A 19,572-nucleotide genomic window follows, 5' to 3' on the forward strand; every position below is an offset into this window, starting at 1 on the left:
GCAAAGCGCAGGATACAAGATAAACACACAAAAGCAACTGTATTTATATATTCTACCAATGAATACATGGGCACTGTAATTAAAAATACAATATGACTCACAAATGCTCCAAAAAATGAAATATTCTGATATAAATCTAACAAAACATATACAAGGCTTGTATGCTAAAAATACAAAATCATGACAAAAAATATCAAAAATGTAAATGAATGGATTCATGGGCTGTTATAGACTCAATACAGTAAAGATGTCAATTCTCCCCAAACTGATATACAGGTTTAACTCAATTCCTATCAAAACACCAGCAAAGATTTTTTGTGGATATGGACAAGATTATTCATAAATTTAAATGGAAAGACAAAGGAACTAGAATAGTTAAAACAATTTTGAAAGAGAATAGAGTCAGAGGAGTCAGTCAACTCAATTATAAGACTTGTTATAAAGCTAAACTTATCAAGACTGTATGGTATCAGGGGAGGGACAGGCATATAGATCTGAGAACAGATTACAGATTTGGAAACAGACGAGAGAACCCAGAAATAGACCAGCATGAATATGCCCAACTGACTTCTGACAAAAGTGCAAAAGCAATTCAATAGAGAAAATACAGCCTTTTCAGTAAATGGAACTGGAGCAAGTAGACATCCACGGATAAAAAAAATAAACCTTGACCTAAGTCTCACACTTTATTAAAAAAAATAATAATAACTCAAAATGGATCAAGGAGGGTACTCTGTTCAATGTTATGTGGCAGCCTGGATGGGAGGGAAGTTGGGGGGAGAATGTATACATGTATACGTATGGCTCAGTCCCTTTGCTGTGCACCTGAAACCATCACAACACTGTTAATCAGCTATACTCCAATATAAAATAAAAAGTAAAAAAAAGAAAAAAAAAATGGATCAAGGACTTAAATCCATAAAACCATAAAACTTTTAGAAAAAAAAAAAAGAAAAAAAAAGAAGAAAATCCAGGATCTAGGGCTAGGCAAAAACACCAAAAGTATGACCCATAAAAGGAAAAACTGATAAACTGTACTTCATCAAAATTTAAAACTTTTGCTGTGAAGAACCTTGTTAAGAGGATGAAAAGAAGAGTGACAGACTGAGAGAAAATGCTTGCATACCATGTATCTAACATAGGACTAGTATCTAAAATATATAAAAGAACTTTATCAAAACTCAAAAGTAAAACCAGGGATTTCCCTGGTGGCACAGTGGTTAAGAATCCACCTGCCAATGCAGGGGACACGGGTCCCATCCCTGGTCTGGGAAGATCCCACATGCCGCACAGCAACTAAGCCCGTGTGCCACAACTACTGAGCCTGTGCTCTAGAGCCCACGAGCCACAATTACTGGGCCCACACACCACAACTACTGAAGCCCGTGTGCCTAGAGCCCATGCTCTGCAAGAGAAGCCACCACAATGTGACGCACGTGCACCACAACAAAGAGTAGCCCCGCTCGCCGCAACTAGAGAAAGTTCACACACAGCAATGAAGGCCCCACGCAGCCAAAAATAAATAAATTTTTAAAATAAATAAATAAATTGATTAATTAAATCAGAGGGGGGGAAAATAACAAATAATTCAGTTAGAAAATGGGGGGAAAAAAACAGAAAAAAACATAACACCAAAAGGATATACAGATGACAAATAGGCACATAAAAGATTTCTACATCATTAGCCATTAAGTAAATGCAATTTAAAACTACAATGAAATATTACTTACACATCTATTAAGTTGGCTAACATAAAGAATAATGACAACACCAAATCCTGGCAAGGATGCAGAGAAACTGGATGGCTCATATGCTGCTGATGGGAACGTAAAATGGTAAAGCCACTCTGGACAACAGCTTGGAATTTTCTTAAACTAAACCTGCAACTACCATACAATTAAGCAATTGCACTTCTGGGCACTTATCTCTAAGAAATGAAAAATTATGTTCGCCCAAAAACCTGCACACAAATGTTTGTAGCAGCTTTATTCACTATAACCAAAAACTAGAAAACAGTTCAGATGCCCTTCAATGGGTAACATGGTTAAACAAACTATGTTACTTCATGAGGTACTAGTCAGCAATAAAAAGAAATATACTATTGATACACAAGACCTGGATGAAATTCCAAAGAATTATGCTGAGTACAAAAAGTCAATCCCAAAAGGCTATATACTGAATGGTCCCCACTTATTTAACAGTCTTGAAATGACAAAATTATAGAAATAGAGAACAGATTAGCGCTTGTCAAAGGTTAAGGAGGAGGAAGGAGAGGGTAGTAGTAGGTGTGGCTATAAAAGGGTAATCTGAGGGACTCTTGTGGTGATGGAAATGTTCTATATCTTGACTGTATTAATGTCAATATCCTGGTTGTGATGCCATACTAAGTTTTGCAAACATGTTTCTTTCATTGAGGGAACTGGGTGAAGAGCACAGGAGATTTCTCTGTATTATTTATGACAGCTGTATGTGAATCTACAATCTCAAAAAGTTTAATTTTGAAAAAAAGGATGTAACATTAAAAATTCAGTTCCTCAGTCACACTAGTCACATTTCAAGTGCTCAATAGCTACATGCGGGGCTTCGCTGGTGGTGCAGTGGTTAAGAATCTGCCTGCCAATGCAGGGGACACGGGTTCGAGCCCTGGTCTGGGAAGATCCCACATGCCGCGGAGCAGCTGGGCCCGTGAGCCACAACTACTGAGCCTGCGCGTCTGGAGCCTGTGCTCCGCAACAAGAGAGGCCGCGATAGTGAGAGGCCCGCGCACTGCGATGAAGAGTGGCCCCCGCTTGCCACAACTAGAGAAAGCCCTCGCACAGAAACGAAGACCCAACACAGCCATAAATAAATAAACAGTCATAGTAATAAATGAATACTTGCCCATTAGCACAAAAAAAAAAAAAAATAGCTACATGTGGCTATCATACTGCACAGTTAACTTTTCCGTAAGTTCTACTGGACAGCACTGTTCTAGAATATAAGTTCCATGGGGCAAGTGAATATCCCATTTTAGGAAGTTAAGAAGCTTTATATACAGAAAAGTACAAAGAAAAAGAAGTACGAACACATCTAGCCACATTTAAATGTAAAATACCTGTATATCAAAAAAAAAAAAAAATTTACAGGAAAATGGCAACTCTTTCCAATTCCTCTCCTTCCATTCTTTCTTAAACAGGATTTTGCCCCCACCATTTCCACCACTACACTAACAACTGCTCATATCTAAAACACCAGTAACCTACGTCAATGATAAAAGTCAAAGACAAAAGGTCTAATCCACCGGGAAGATGCAGCAATTCTAAGTTTGCATTCAACTAGTGAAAGCCCTCTCTCGGTAACTATTAGAACAAGGAGGTCCCCACCACAGACACACAGAGGAGAAGGAGGAGGTGGAAAAAGGGAGAGAAAAAACAGTAAGGCCATAAAAGATTTGAGCCATACGATAAGTATAACGACTTAATATCTATACAACACTGGACCCAATAACCACAGAATACACTTTATTTTCAAGTACACATGGAATTATGCTAGAAATCAGTAGCAAAAATATAATTAGAAAACCCAATTACTTGAAAATTAAGAAATACACGTCTATACATCAAAAAAGAATTCATGATAATTACATACTAACTAAAATTAATTTTAAAAATAATTATTATCGATTAGAAAATATTTTTAACCAAATAAAAATGTTACATATCCATACTTGTGAGAAACAAAGTCACGCATAGAAGAAGAGCATACAAATGCATATATTAGAAAAGAAGAAGGGCTAAAAAAATAAATGATCTAAGCATCCAAAAAACAGTTGGAGGGAAAAAAACAGCAAATCAAACCCAAAGAAACTAGAAAGAAGGAAATAATAAAGAGCAAAGAGAAAACAGAAAACAACTATACAGTACGGAGGATCGAAAAAGTCAAAAGATGGTTCCCTGGAAAAAAAAAACAACACAAGAATAAATCACTGGCAAGAGTGATCAAAAAAAGAGAGAAAAGGCACAAACAACCAATACCAGAAATGAAAACAGAGACATCACTGTCAAGCCCACGGACATTTAAAAAAAGAGATGAATCTTGTCTTACAAGACTCTCATTATCTTAAGACTCTGATGCATCTCTTTAGGAGTCCAGTATATGTCTATATACAACTTACGGAAGAAATTTGCTTCCTTGTCACCTGTTAGTTTGAAATTAATGAATAAATTCTTTGTCTTGGTTGTAAAAAAAAAAAAAGAGATGAAGATATCGTAAACAATTTAACATCCATAAATTTTAAACTTTAAATGAAATGCACATATTATTTTTTAAAAAACAAACATCATACCATACCAGGTATAAAAAAAAAAAACTGATACTTCTGTATCTATTAAAGAAATGAAATCTGTAACTTAAAACCTTCCCATAAAGAAACTCCAGGTCTACATGGCTTCATCAATAAATTCCACTACAGGGACTTCCCTGGCGGTCCAGTGGTTAGGACTCCACTCTTCCACTGCAGGGGGCTCGGGCTCCAGCCCTGGTTGGGGAACTAAGATCCCGCATGCCGAGTGGCATGGCCAAAAAAATTTTTTTTCTAGTTTTTTAAAATAAATAAATTCTAGGCTTCCCTGGTGGCACAGGGGTTAAGAATCCACCTGCCAATGCAGGGGACACGGGTTTGAGCCCTGGTCCGGGAAGATCCCACATGCCGTGGAGCGGCTGAGCCCGTGAGCCACAACTGCTGAGCCTGCACTCTAGAGCCCGAGAGCCACAACTGCTGAGCCCACATGCCACAACTACTGAAGCCCGCACACCTAGAGCCTGTGCTCTGCAACAAGAGAAGCCACCACAGTGAGAAGCCCGTGAAGAGTAGCCCCCACTCGCCGCAACCAGAGAAAGCCCGCAAGGAGCAACGAAGACCCAACGCAGCCAAAAATAAATAAATAAGTAAATTTACAAATAAATAAATAAAATAAATTCCACTAAATAATCTAATACCAATCTTATACAAACTTTTCCAGAGACTAGAAAAAGAGGAAACACTTCCCAACTCATTTTATGAGATCAATATAACCTGATAACTCTGCAACGTTATTAAAAGAAAGAAAAATTACAAGCCTATTTCACTCATGAAAATAGATACAAAATTCCTAAACAAAATATTAAAGTAGTAATACATAAATTATGAGTGATGTTACATAAAATACAAAAATTATATTAGTGACTGATAAGAATAATGCATCATTCATCTGAATTTATTTTAAGAATATATGGTTGTCAAAATATTTGAAAGTCAGGCTTCCCTGGTGGCGCAGTGGTTAAGAATCCGCCTGCCAATGCAGGGGACATGGGTTCGAGCCCTAGTCTGGGAAGATCCCACATGCCGCGGAGCAACTAAGCCCGTGCACCACAACTACTGAGCCTGCGCTCTAGAGCCCGCAAGCCACAACTACTGAGCCCACACGCTGCAACTACTGAAGGCCGCACGCCTAGAGTCCATGCTCCACAACAAGAGAAGCCACTGCAATGAGAAGCCCATGCACCACAACGAAGAGTAGCCCCTGCTCACCGCATCTAGAGAAAGCCCACACGAGCAACAAAGACACAACACAGCCAAAAATAAAATTAATTAATTAATTAATTAAAAATATATATTTGAAAGTCAACCAATGCAATTCCTGATATTAACGAAATAAAGAAGAAAAGTCATATAATCAACTACATTGTACCAGAGCTCATGGCCAGAGCATTAAGACTTGAAAAGGAAATAAAAGTTTTAAAGATTGGAAAGGAAGAAATAGAACCATCGTTATTCACAGACACTAAAATTGAGTGCATATGAAATCCAAAAGAATTTACAGATTATCTGTTGGATTACCCAGATAATTTAGCAAGGTTGCCAGACTGTATATCTCTTTAACACCAACATTGAGAAAATAAAATTAAATCTAATGGTCTAGACCTATTAGCTGCATTTACTCAGCTGATAAATCCCTCCTCCAAAGAACCTTTTAACAATATTATCTTCTTCTCAGGACAGTGCCACTCTCAAGATTTCCTCATCACTCAATTTGGAAACAGTGGAGCGTTTCCAGGCTTACCCACTCCTTTGGTGATCTCACCATGGCTTTAAACACTAACAAAATGCTAACTAATTTACATTTCCAATCTGCACCTCTTCCCTGACTCCATACCCACACCAAACTACCCACTGAACATCTCCACTTTGTGTATCCAATAGACATCTCAAGCCAAGCGTGTCTAAGTGATCTTCTGATCCTCCACTGCAGACCCACCTAACTACAATCCTCTCAACTGCAGCAAGAGCAGTTTCCAGTTGCTGAGGCCAAAAAAACTGAGTCATTTTTGCCTCCTCTTTCCCTCACACCTCATGTCTAATCATTCAGCAAATCTTGCCATTTCTAAATGCAATGTATATTCAGATCATGTGGTAACTCTATGTTTAACCTTCTGAGGAAGCGCCAGACTGTTTCCCAAAGTGGCTGCACCATTTTCAATTTCTACCAGTATTGTATGGGGATTCCCATTTCTCTACAATCTCACCAACCCCTGTTATTGTCCCTCTTTTTGACTATGGCCATCCTAATGGTATCTCATTGTGGCTTTAGCTTGCATTTCCCTAATAACTAACGTTGACCATCACTTATGTGCTTATTGGCATTCGCATATCTTCTTTGAAGAAATGTCTATTCAGATCCTTTGCCCATTTTTAAATTTAAGGGTTACTTGTCTACATTACTGAGCTTTAAGAGTTCCTTATATTTCTGGATACAAGTCCTTTATCAAATATAAAATATGTTCTCCCATTCTGTGGGTTGTCTTTTTCAATTTCTTGATGGTGTGCTTCGAAGCATATTTTTTATCTTGATGAATTTATTTATTTTTTTGTCATTTACACTTTTGGTGTCCTATCTAAGAAACCATTGCCTAAACCAAGGTCACAAAGATATGTGCCATGCTTTCTTCTAAGAATTTTGTAGTTTTAGCTCTTACATTTAGGTCTTCAATCCATTTTGAGTTAATTTTTGTATATGGTGTAAGACAGGGGTCCAAGTTAATTCTTTTGCACGTGGATATCCAGATGTCCCATCACCATTGGTTGAAAATACTATTCTTTCCCCATTGAATGGTCTTGGTACCCTTGCTGAATATCAACTGACCATGAGAATAAGAGTTTACTGCTTGACTCTCAGTTCTATTTCATTCATCTATATGTCTATTCTTATGCCAGTATCACACTGTCCTGATTATTGTGCTTCGCAGTAAGTCTTAAAATTAGGAAATGTGAGTCTTCCAACTTTGTTCTCCTTTTCCAAGACTGTTTTGCAATTCCGAGCCCCTTGCATTTTCCATGTGAAATTTAGAGTCAGCTCGTCAACTTCTGCAAAGTCAGACAGTACACTGACAGGGACTGCATTGAATCAGTAGATCATAAGTCAAATCAGGTCACTCCTTTGCTTTAAAACCTCCAATAGCTCTGCATCTCATGCAGAGTAAAAGCCCAGGTTCTTAAAATGGCCTAGTTACAATCCTAAACAGTCTGGTTCCCTAATAACTCTCTCTAATCATTTCTTGCTACTCTCCCTCTTGCTCTTTCTTAAACTCACCCAGTACTCTCCTGCTTCACTGCCCTTACACTTGATTCATACCCAGAAACGCACTCCGCCCCACCCCCCAGATATGTATCTGACTTGCTTTTTACAAGACTTTACTCATGGCACCTTTGTAATGAGGCTTTCCCTAACCACCCAGTGTAAAATCGTGCGCACACAAAGAGCTCTCTCTATCTCCCTTTCATTATTTTTTGCTTCAAAGCAGTTATCACTCTATAATTTAGATGTTTATTTTGTTTAATGCCTGTATACCCTGAAACTAAAAGTAAGCTCTTTGAAAAAAAATGTTTTTGTCAATTCTGTTCACTCCTGCATTGCCATCACTAAACTATAGTAAATATCAAAATTAAATACCAATACTAAAACAATGTCTAACACATAGTAAGCACTCAATAAATTTCGTCTGATGAATAAAGGATTAAGGCAGGGAAAAAGAACCAAGAACAAGAAAGCAATATGTACAGAATTCTAAGAAGAAACAGAAATACTCAATAAACATTAAAAAGTTTAACCCCTTAATAAAACCAAATTAAAAGAGATAATATAGGATTAAAACATTTTTATATTGCCTATTAAATAAAACATAATTTTTTAAAATGACAATAGCCAGTGTTAGCAAGGCTAGAGTAAAATAAAAATTCTTATACATTGTGATGAGTGTAAACTGGTATAACCTTTCTGAAAAGCAAAATGGCACTGACTACGTATCAAGAAATTTTAGGTTACTTATATTTTTTGACCCATTTTTTTGATTCTACTTCTAGGAACTCATCATAAAAAATAATCACAGATTTACATAAATATTTATATAGAGATGTTCAAAATACTGTAACTTTTTACAAAGAAAAATGGAAAACAACTAAATATTTGGTGAGAAAGAAATGATAAAAAACTTTCTGATGATGGTAAGTACAATGTATTAAATACTTAACATATGCCAGCTAGAATGTTAAGATCATGATTTTACTTAATTCTTAAAACAGTAATTAATATTATGCCTATTTCACAAGTAAGAAAACTAAGGATTAGAAAAAGTAAGTTATCAGGCTTAAGGCTCTTAAGTAGCAAAACTGGGATCTGAACCCAGGTTTGTTAGACTCTACTAGATACAATATCCCTGTAGATTCATAAGATGGAATTTTATACAGCCATTAAAGACTATATTTTGGATAATATTAACTAGACTTTTTTTAAAAACTATGTTAAAAAAGAAAGCAAGACCCAAAACTGAATATAATTTACACAGACACCTAAATGGGACTGGACTATATTAGATTGGAGAGGAAATCCTGGGTAATGGTAACTTTATTTTTAACTACTACTTTTTTAATCTACTTTTTATAAACTACTTTTTGCATTTTCCAAATAATCTATAATATATACATTCTTTCATCATCACGGGAAAAAACAACCACTATTATCAATTAAAGCTGAATCTTGGACTTCCCTATACACTTCCTCCAGCTTGCAAACTATATATCCTTCCACCCCTTTTTTTATTGTGCCTACCTATATGGAAAAGGATCTAAACATATAGGCAGTTTAAGTAACCAACCGGTATAGGGAAGAAACTCTTAAGTATAAAAACATACATAGCTGACACTACCTCCCAATCGCTCTGTAGAGTCAGTTTACTTCAATCCTATTTATTCACTTAAGTAATGTTCACACTTAACTTTTATCACCTGATCTTATATATCTTCATTTTTCCATAAAGAAGGCCTCATTAATACACTAGTTTAAACAAGCTTGTGTAGCTTCTTCATATACATACCTGACCTAAATATTCTAAAAGGTTATGGGAAATTAGGATGGGTAAGGTTTGATATATTATGGAGAAATGTGAAAGGGCTGGTTCTCAAATGAAGAACCTAAAAACAAATAATATAAATTGTTATTAATAGTGATAACATGAATATATATATAAATTTCATATACACATTTTCCAAGCTCTTCTACCTCTATTATTCAGTTTTAACCTGAGAGAAGCTAACCAATACATACTTGCTCACAGATTATCATTAAAATATTTCAGCATGATAAGCAGAGGTCTTATTAACTCTAGTTCTTTTTTTTTTTAACAGATAAGGATATATGTTCTTTTAACCATTAAAAAAAAATTCAGGGTGAACATGAACTCTATAAATAGTAGTAGAAGTGAACATGAACTCTAACAGTGGTATGGTAATGGTCAGTACTGCCATTAAAGTGGATACACCAATAAACACCACTTCAGGAAAAAACTTTCCTACTAAAAACTACATCATCAACACAGTCCAAACACTTAAAAATTTTCCTGTATCATTTTATGAATAAATCTGTTACATGCATATATTATAAGGGCTAGTAATTTTAAAGAACTTACCTTTATGGAAAAATATCTAGAAATAAATTTCTATAACAATCAAGAAAGATATTCTATTTAATACTCAATATCAACCATCTAGAAATAACAGGCCTAAGAAAACTGATACTAACAATCAAATATATCAATAGTATTTTAGCTCTTTAAAACCACCATAAAAGGAACGAAAACAAAAATCATCTCTCTATAAGGAACATATAGGGAAGTTAGAAGACTCAAACATGGCACAATCCCAGACAAGATCAGAAAACATCTCTCTCAGAAACAATTGCTACCAAGAACCAATACAATCAATCTTTACTGGGGATTAAGTTACCTACAAGATGATTTTAAGTCTACTGCTTGATAAGCTGAAGGTAGATACTAAATCTCATCAAGGTACCAAAGGGTGTGTCACTAAAAAAGACAGTATTTATAGAAAATGTAACCAAATTAAGGTAACCAATAATCTTAAAATGCACCCATCATAAGAACTATTATAAGTAATAACTGAAGACATACTAACTATTGATAAAGAATGGTTAAATAAATCATGGCAAACAAACAAACAAACAAACAAACAAAAAAATCATGCTTTGGAATACTATGCAGCTATGAAAAAGTTGAAGGTATAATGTAGAAACCAGAAAGATCTCTGAGACATATTCTTAAGGGGAAAAGCCAGTTGCTGAACCGTATACAGCTTTGGGCCAAAGAATGGCAGGAAGTGTATTTCTCTACAATTCTTCAACACTTTCTATATTCCTTCATTACTTACTACCAGTACTCATCTTCCTTAGATATTTTAGATTCTCACATTGTTGGTTTTACTGACATATTTTCATCTGTATGTGTTTATTTCCCCAATTAGCCATGTTCCTTGAGAACACAGATTATGGTACATACTACTCCAATCTGGGATTTAGTCATAGTCCCATCCATAAAATAGGTGCACAAAAAATATTTGTGGATGGCTAAAATATGTAAAATATGAAGGAGTGAGAAGTGGTATTTTAGAAGCAAAGACAGCAAAACACACATTAAATGGGAAAACCACAATATAGTTCTTTAGACTTCTTGGGTCAGCATGTTTTATGCAACCACAAGCTCTTTGAGAAATTCTAGTAACAAAATATGTGATTACATTTTCCTTCTTATGAGAGATTTCTTTAATCACTCAAATATGTAAATAAAAGCTTGAAAACCTATGTGTAAAATATACTCACTCTAGACTTTAATAAACTTACCATCTGTCTATCACTGATGCTATCAATGTGCTTATTAAGGCCACAGTTGACACCTGCAAACTCTACAGCTCTTCCTGTTATCCAACATAATGTCTTCTTACTATTAAAAAAAATGTAAATTATGATATATTATATACATATGTAACAAAAGCAAATTTATATCAAACAGTAATCCCAAATGAAATCAAAGTCCAAAATATATACAATATTTATAATATAGATACATATCATATTCCAAAGAGAAAAACCACAAAGTAAAGAAAAAAGACCGACTTCATCCACCGCCATTAGAGGTGACTATTACACTCTGGAAATGGTTATATAAAGGGAAAGAACTAAGCATTTATTCTGCCTTTTAAGTAGAACATTATTTCAAGGCAACAAAATAGCCCTAATTGATGAGGGAAACCTCCTTTACTGAAGACTACTTTGTAATAGGATCTAAAACTAATTACCATATCGTAAACCATAATTAAATAGTTGATCAAGAATCACCAACAATCACCAATGAAGGCTAAAATCATTAGGTGAAAGGTTGATAGAGACATACCTGGTGCCAAAGTACCATGCCACAGATTATTTGCAAGATATAAAAAGACAAACATAATTTTACAATAAAACGATCTGGTTGTCATCACCTTGGCCTGGTGATCAAACACAGCATCCAAATGGTGGGACAACTAAACATTACATGCCTGTAAGTGAAACAATATGAGTACACAGCATTGCTAAATGAACTACTCTTCCAAAAATGTTTAACCTGAATCTGAAACACCTTTAAATCTCACTCCCAGTTTATATGAAATATAGGGGATAGAGGAAAAAGTTATACTGACCATGAAGAAACTAACAGCAATACAAAATGTCAGACATTCTCAACAGAGCCAACAAATCTATATTATGGGGAGGGGGAGGGAGGGTGGTAAAGGGTGTGGGTAGGTTAGAGACAGTTCTATAATTAAAAAAGACTCAAGAGACAGCCAGATACAATGGGTAGCTCTTGACTAGATTTTCTATTTTTTTTAAAGGCAATAAAAGATGTTTTTGGAACAATTAGAGAAATCTGAATATGGTACAAGTATTATATATTAGGGAATTATTAATAATTTTGCTAGGAATGATAATGGTTTTGTGGTTATATAGGAGAATATCCTTTTTCTGGAAGATATGTCAAAGATAATACGTCTTATGAATTTTTAGAAGAGTAAATTTCAAGCTAAATCCTTAAATGAAATTATCAAAGTTCAAAATATATATAACATTTATAACACAAATGTATAGTACACAAAAAGAAAAAAACCCTCATTTGTCACCATTTACTTTTAAAACGCTCAGGAAATTTATATATACATAGAAATATACAAATATATAAAGCAAATATAGCAAAATATTAGTAATCATTAAATCTAGGAGGTGGGTTTACATGAGCTCAATGTACTAGTCTACTTTTCTATATATATGTCCATATATTTTGCTAATAAAATTTTTAATATGTACCATGCTTCAAGTAAACTGGTTTGTTTACCTCTACAAAATAAAAAATCCTTTTTAAATTCAAATACCAACCCTTAATTTGAAATTCTGAATTCAAATATACCAAGTTTTAATAAAAGCAGGGCACACTCCATATTTTAAAGGTTATATCTGGTTACATATGTGTTCTAAGAAAAAGAAAAATTCAATCACGTGGTAAGGGAAGGAAGAAAATGAAAGAAAATTTTTTAAAGGATAAAAATCAAGAGAAGAACCCCAAATAGCCAAAGCAACCTTGAGGGAAAAAAAAAAAAAAAGTTTAAGTTATTGTGGGGACTTCCCTGGTGGCACAGTGGTTAAGAATCCACCTGCCAATGCAGTGGACATGGGTCCAGTCCCTGGTCCGGGAAGATCCCACATGCTGCAGAGCAAGTAAGCCCGTGCACCACAACTACTGAGCCTGCACTCTAGAGCCACGAGCCACAACTACTGAGCCCACACGCCTAGAGCCCGTGCTCTGCAACAAAAGAAGGCACCGCAATGAGAAGCCGGAGCACCGCAACGAAGAGTAGCCTCCACTCGCCGCAACTAGAGAAAGCCTGCGCACAGCAACAAAGACCCAACACAGCCAAATAAACAAATAAAGTTATTGTGTACTGTTGGTGGGAATGTAAAACGGTGCAGCTACTATGAAAAACGGTATGGAGATTCTTCAGAAAAGTAAAAATAGCAATCCCACTTTTGTGCATACGTCCAAAAGAATTGAAAACAGGATCTCCAAGAGATATTTGCACACCCATGTTCACTGCAGCATTATTCACAATAGTCAAGAGGTAGAGGCAAATTAAAAGTCCACGCAATCTCACACTTGGGGGACAGAGCCAACTTGGGCCCAGCACTGTAATGAAAGGGGTAAGGGCAGCCATTGCTAGTGCTCATGGAGATGGTGGATAGGGAGCTGTCTTGAGCTGTGACTGGCATACGAGAACCGTCCCAGCGTGTGTCCCAGCCTGGACCAGGCACACGATACAGCTCCTCTTGCTTCAATGCTGCTCCCCATTGCCAAGCATGGGGAGAGTACACACTTAGAGAGAACAGACCAGCTAGGACCCGACCCTCAGGATTTCTAACTCCAACACCTTGGGACCTGACAATGCCCATAATAGGGTGGTGATGGCCACTGAACATGGGAGAAGCCCCAGTTCACACCGGGCTCTGGTTCTACCCTCTCAATCTCTAGTCCCACCTCACACCAAGGTGATAGCTTCCAGCACACCCTGGGGGAAGATGTGACCCATACTCACATGCAGAGGACACCCCTTCAAGACCAGGATAGGTATCCTAATTTCATAGAGACAGAGTGAGTTAAACAAAATGAGAAGACAAAGGGATTTCTTTCAAATGAAAAAATAAGAAAAAAAAAAAACCCTGGGGAAAAAAAAAAAACAGCCAATGAAACAGATAAATAATTTACCAGATAAAGAGTTCAATGCATTAGTAATAAGAATGCTAACTGAACTTGGAAAAAATTGAGATGAACACAGTGAGAATTTTAACAAGAAACAAGAAAATATAAAAAAGAACCAGTAAGAGCTGAAAGATACAATAACTGAAATGAAATACACACAAGGAGTTGACAGCAGACTAGTTGATACAGAAGAACATATAAGTAATGTTAAAAAAAGTTCATGCAACCTAAATGTTCATCAATAGAAAACTGGATTAAGAAAAGTGGGAAGGACTTCCCTGGTGGTCCAGTGATTAAGAATCTGCCTTCCAATGCAGGGGACGCGGGTTCGATCCCTGGTCAGGGAACTAAGATCCCACATGTCGCAGGGCAACTAAGTCTGCGCACCGCAACTACTGAGCCCTCGCACTTCGGAGCCCGCGCGCCACAACTAGAGTGAAGCCTGCGTACCACAACTAAGACCCGATGCAGCCAAATAAAGAGAAAGAAAAAGAAAGAAAAAGAAAAAAAAAGAAAGAAAATGTGGGATACAAACATACACATATACATAATGAAATATTATGCAGCCTCTAAAAAGAAGGAAATTCTGTCATATGCTCTAACATAGATGAACCTTGAGGACATTATGCTAAGTGAAATATGCCAGTCACAAAAAGACAAATAGTGTATGATTCTACTTATATGAGGTATCTAAAGTAGTCAAGTTCCATACAGATGGCCAACGGAACATCATTAATCATCAGAGAAATGCAAATTAAAACCACATGAGGGACTTCCCTGACGGTCCAGTGGTTAAGACTTCACCTTTCAGTGCAGGGGGGGTGCGGGTTTGATTGCTCAGGGAGCTAAGGTCTCACATGCCTTGCTGCCAAAAAACCAAAACATAAAACAGAAGCAGGTGGTGAGAGGCCCACGCACCGCGGTGAAGGGTGGCCCCTGCTTGCCACAACTGGAGAAAGCCCTCGCACAGAAACGAAGACCCAACACAGCCATAAAAATAAATAAATAAACAAATACTTTAAAGACCTCTGTTATTAAACAAACAAAAAAAATTAAATCTATAATTAAAAGGCTAACAACCTTAAAAAAAAAAAACAGAAGCAATATTGTAACAAATTTGATAAAGACTTAAAAAAAAAAAAAATGAGATGTCACCTCATACCTGTCAGAATGGCTATCATCAAAAAAAACACAGGGGCTTCCCTGGTGGTGCAGTGGTTAATAATCTGCCTGCCAATGCAGGGGACATGGGTTCGAGCCCTGGTCCGGGAAGATCCCACATGCTGCAGAGCAGGTAAGCCCGTGTGCCACAACTACTGAGCCTGTGCTCTAGAGCCCACAAGCCATAACTACTGAGCCCGTACACCACAACTACTGAAGCCCTCACGCCTAGAGCCCATGCTCTGCAACTGCAACAAGCCCGCACTTCGCAACAAAGAGTAGCCCCCGCTTGCCTCAACTAGAGAAAGCCCACATGCAGCAACGAAGACCCAACACAGCCAAAAATAAATAAATAATTTTTTTTTAATTTAAAAAAAAAAACACAGATAACAAATGTTGGTGAGGATGTGGAAAAAAGGGAACCCTCGTGAATGTAAATTGGTGCAGCCACTGTGGAAAACAGTATGGAGGTTTCTCAAAAAACTAAAACTAGAACTACCATATGACCCAGCAATTCTACTCCTGGGTATATGTGAGAAAAAATGAAAACATTTATTGGAAAAGATAGATGCACCCCAGTGGTCACAGCAGCACTATTTACAATTGCCAAGATATGGAAGTAACCTAAGTGTCCATCAACAGATGAATAGATAAAGAAGATGTACACAATGGAATACTACTCAGCCATAAAAAAGAATGAAATTTTGCCATTTGCAACAACGTGGATAAACTTGGAGGATATTATGCTAAGTGAAATAAGTCAGAGAAAGACAAATACTGTATGATACCACTTACATGTGAAATCTAAAAAATAAAACAAACTAATGAATATAACAAAAAGAAACAGATTCACAGATATAGAAAACAAATCTGTGGTTACCAGTGGGGAGAGGGAAGGGGGTGAGGGGCAAGATAGGTGTAGGGAATTAAGAGGTACAAACTACTATGTATAATATAAGCTACAAGCCATATGCTAACACATATATATGGAATCTAAAAAAAGAAAATGGTCAGAAGAACCTAGGGGCAAGACGGGAATAAAGATGCAGACCTACTAGAGAATGGACTTGAGGATACGGGGAGGGGGAAGGGTAAGCTGGGACAAAGTGAGAGAGTGGCATGGACATATATACACTACCAAACGTAAAATAGATAGCTAGTGGAAAGCAGCCACATAGCACAGGGAGATCAGCTTGGTGCTTTGTGACCACCTAGAGGGGTGGGATAGGGAGGGTGGGAGGGAGGGAGATGCAAGAGGGAAGAGATATGGGAACATATGTATATGTATAACTGATTCACTTTGTTATAAAGCAGAAACTGACACACCATTGTAAAGCAATTATACTCCAATAAAGATGTTAAAAAATATATATATATATATATATAAGCTACAAGGATATATTGTGCAACACAGGGACTATAGCCAATATTTTATAATAACTATAAATGGAGTATAACCTTTAAAAATGGTCAATCACTATGTTGTACACCTGAAACATATAATATTGTCCATTATCTATACCTCAATAAACAAATATAGTAGTCAAACTCTTACAAAGTAGGATGACAGATGCCAGGGGCTAGAGGTGAGGTGGGGGAGGCGGGGTTGTTCAATGGGTAAAGAGTTTCAGTTCTGCAAGATGAAAAAGTTCTAGAGACCTGTTGTGTTAACCATGTATATACAGTAAGTCCCCTCCATACAAACCTTCAAGTTGCGAACTTCCAAAGATGCAAACGTGTGCTCGCATGTCCAATCAAGTAAGGCGTGAGTGAAATTACAGCTTGCCCTCTGTCTCCTATTGCTGAGAATCCTTCAGCTCTACCATCTCCCACCTCCTCCCCCTCCTCCAGTCAGTAAAACCTTCTTGCCTGTTCACTCGATGCCAGCTCCTGTATGCCAGCTATTGTACAGTACTACTGTACTTTTCAAGGTACTGTACTGTAAGATTAAAAATGTTTACTTTTTTGTTTTTTTATGTATTATTTGTGTGAAAAGTATTATAAATCTATTATATTACAGTACTATACAGTCGATTGTGTTAGTTGGGTACCCAGGCTAACTTTGTTGGACTTATGAACACGTTCTCAGAATGGAACTTGTTCATATGTAGGGGACTTACTGTATTATTAACACTACTATACGGTTCACTTAAAAATAGTTAAGATGATAAATTTTGTTATATGTTACAATTTTTAAAAAAATCTATAAGGGGTTTAACTACAAAGAAAAACAAATGTAAGAGAAGGGAAAGAAAATGTTCACTCAAGAGAGGTGAAGTCAGAAATAGAACAGAAAAGAAAATCACAAATAGTAATCCCAGGAAGTATAAATTTAATTACAATTACACCATCATTTATCAACTCTAGGTCTCCTGATAAAATAGATTTACTGAATCTTTATAGCTGCAGAAACTATACGCAGAATACTCGTACGCCCCAATATGACTGGTTGTACATAAACCATATCCACGTCCTATTCAGCCACTTCCTTCCTACCAACTACCACCCTCCAAAAAGCCTCCATCCTCTCCTCCCTATCTTTAAAAATTCTAATTCTAAAAAGTTCAAATTCCTGTAGCGGAAAAACTGTTTGAAATTTGGTTTCTCAATACACCCTGAATTGATAACAATGAAGAGAATTCTTAACTCAGACTATCAATTGATAACGATGAAGAGAATTCTTAACTCAGACTATCCAAACTCCCAGCATTTCCTAGACAGTTTCAGTTCCTTAAAATAAAAGCAGTTTACAATTTATTGTTTCAACTTCCCACTTTCTGTTGACTTCTTGATCCAAGGCAATCTGACGCCTACATCTACTGGTTTTTCCCTGGCTGCCCCTTCTCAGTCTCCTTCATTGATTGCTTTTCTCCTGCTCACTCTTTCAGTGCCATTGTTACCCTGGGTTCTGTTCCCAACCTTCTGCTCCACCACCTTTTTCTAGGCCCATCCAAATCCATGGCTTCAGTCCCTATGACTCCAGCCAAGAATTCTCTCCCAAACTCCAATATAGTTAACTGCCTTGAGATAGGAGATAGATGGGCCCCTGGGCTAGACAGCTGGTGTTAGTCAAGTGGAGTAAAATTGAAGCTTTGTTTTCCCTAGACACTCCAAGGACAAAGTTAGTGGCAAGAGCTGAGCTTTGCTGACGTAAAGAGATAAGATGACCGCTCCTGAGGACGACAAAAACTTCCCTGTCTGCACATGCACAGGAAGGCTCCTTGAGGGGTCAAAAAAGGGAGGGGGTGCCACCCCATAATAAGTGTGGACATACCCCCAACAGCCCTCTGCAGTGGAATCCACCTTAGCAAAAAGTTGCGCACCCATGCTGGGGAGAGTCCTAGGACAGGTCAGATGTGAAAAAAGAAACAAGATTATTGGCCTAAAATAAACAAAGACCCGCAAGGACTGTCCTATATAAGTGATTTAAATCACCTCTTTACTGCACTCCTCCTCATTAAAGAAGAGACTCATACCCTTTCTCTCCAGGTGTATATTTCTGCCTTGCTTCAGGCTTAAATAAACAAACTGTTTCTCTGTGTGCTCTCCCACTTGTTGTGTTGTGTCTCTAATAATAAAATTTGTACCGGTTTTTACAGTTTTTGCTTCCTTGAAACATTCCTGCTTTCAAACAGGGGCAAGAGCCAGGGCCTCTTTGCTTCTAGCCTCTAGCCCGTGGTGGTCTAGCAGCTAGGATTCCTGGTTTTCTTCCAGGCTACCCAGATTCAACTCCTGGGCAGAGAACTAAGATCTCTCTTCAGGACCGCTCACTGCTGTCTCTCCGAGATCTGCCTGACAGACATATCCACTTGGATGTTACACAGGCACTTCAAGCCTGAGAGTTCCAGCTTATAATGTTTCAATGACTCCACAGCTTTCAAGATCAAGTTCCAACTCCTTGGTAAACCATTCAAGGACTTCTATGATTTGGCCCCTTACCTACCCCTACCGTCCTCTTCCTCTACTCCTCCCCAGGTACTCTCTACTCCTCCTGTATGTAATTATTTGTTTCCCAAATAATTAGACAGATGGGCCCCTGGCCCATCTCACATCTCTGTGCCTCACACATGTTCTACCCAAAAGTCCCTCTACTCCATCCCACCCAACCCATATTTCTTGCCTCAATTAACTTTCTTTCAGGAAAGTTTTCCACTATCCCAAAGTCTGATTTACACAGAGCTGCCACTGCATCCTAGATACACCTCTACCTTAGCACCTTTGTATTTATTTGTTTAGACTACTAGTCTATAAGCATCTCACAATGTG

General features: G+C 37.3%; 1 protein-coding gene across 11 annotated transcripts in view; it reads right to left on the reverse strand.

The window, feature by feature from the left end:
- The window catches only part of N4BP2 (NEDD4 binding protein 2), a 111,562-nt gene that overhangs the window by 85,857 nt on the left and 6,133 nt on the right, over positions 1 to 19,572 (reverse strand). For 2 of the 11 annotated variants that reach the window (XM_082464110.1, XM_082464109.1), the window contains exon 3: positions 11,205 to 11,304. The exons of the other annotated variants lie outside the window; for them this stretch is intronic. The gene's annotated coding sequence lies outside the window, so the exon portion shown is untranslated. The remainder of the gene's footprint in view (positions 1 to 11,204; positions 11,305 to 19,572) is intronic. 11 annotated transcript variants of the gene reach the window in all.

Source organism: Balaenoptera physalus, assembly GCF_965194825.1.
Source record: "Balaenoptera physalus genome assembly, chromosome: 5".
In the NCBI taxonomy this organism is placed as follows: Eukaryota; Metazoa; Chordata; class Mammalia; order Artiodactyla; family Balaenopteridae; genus Balaenoptera; species Balaenoptera physalus.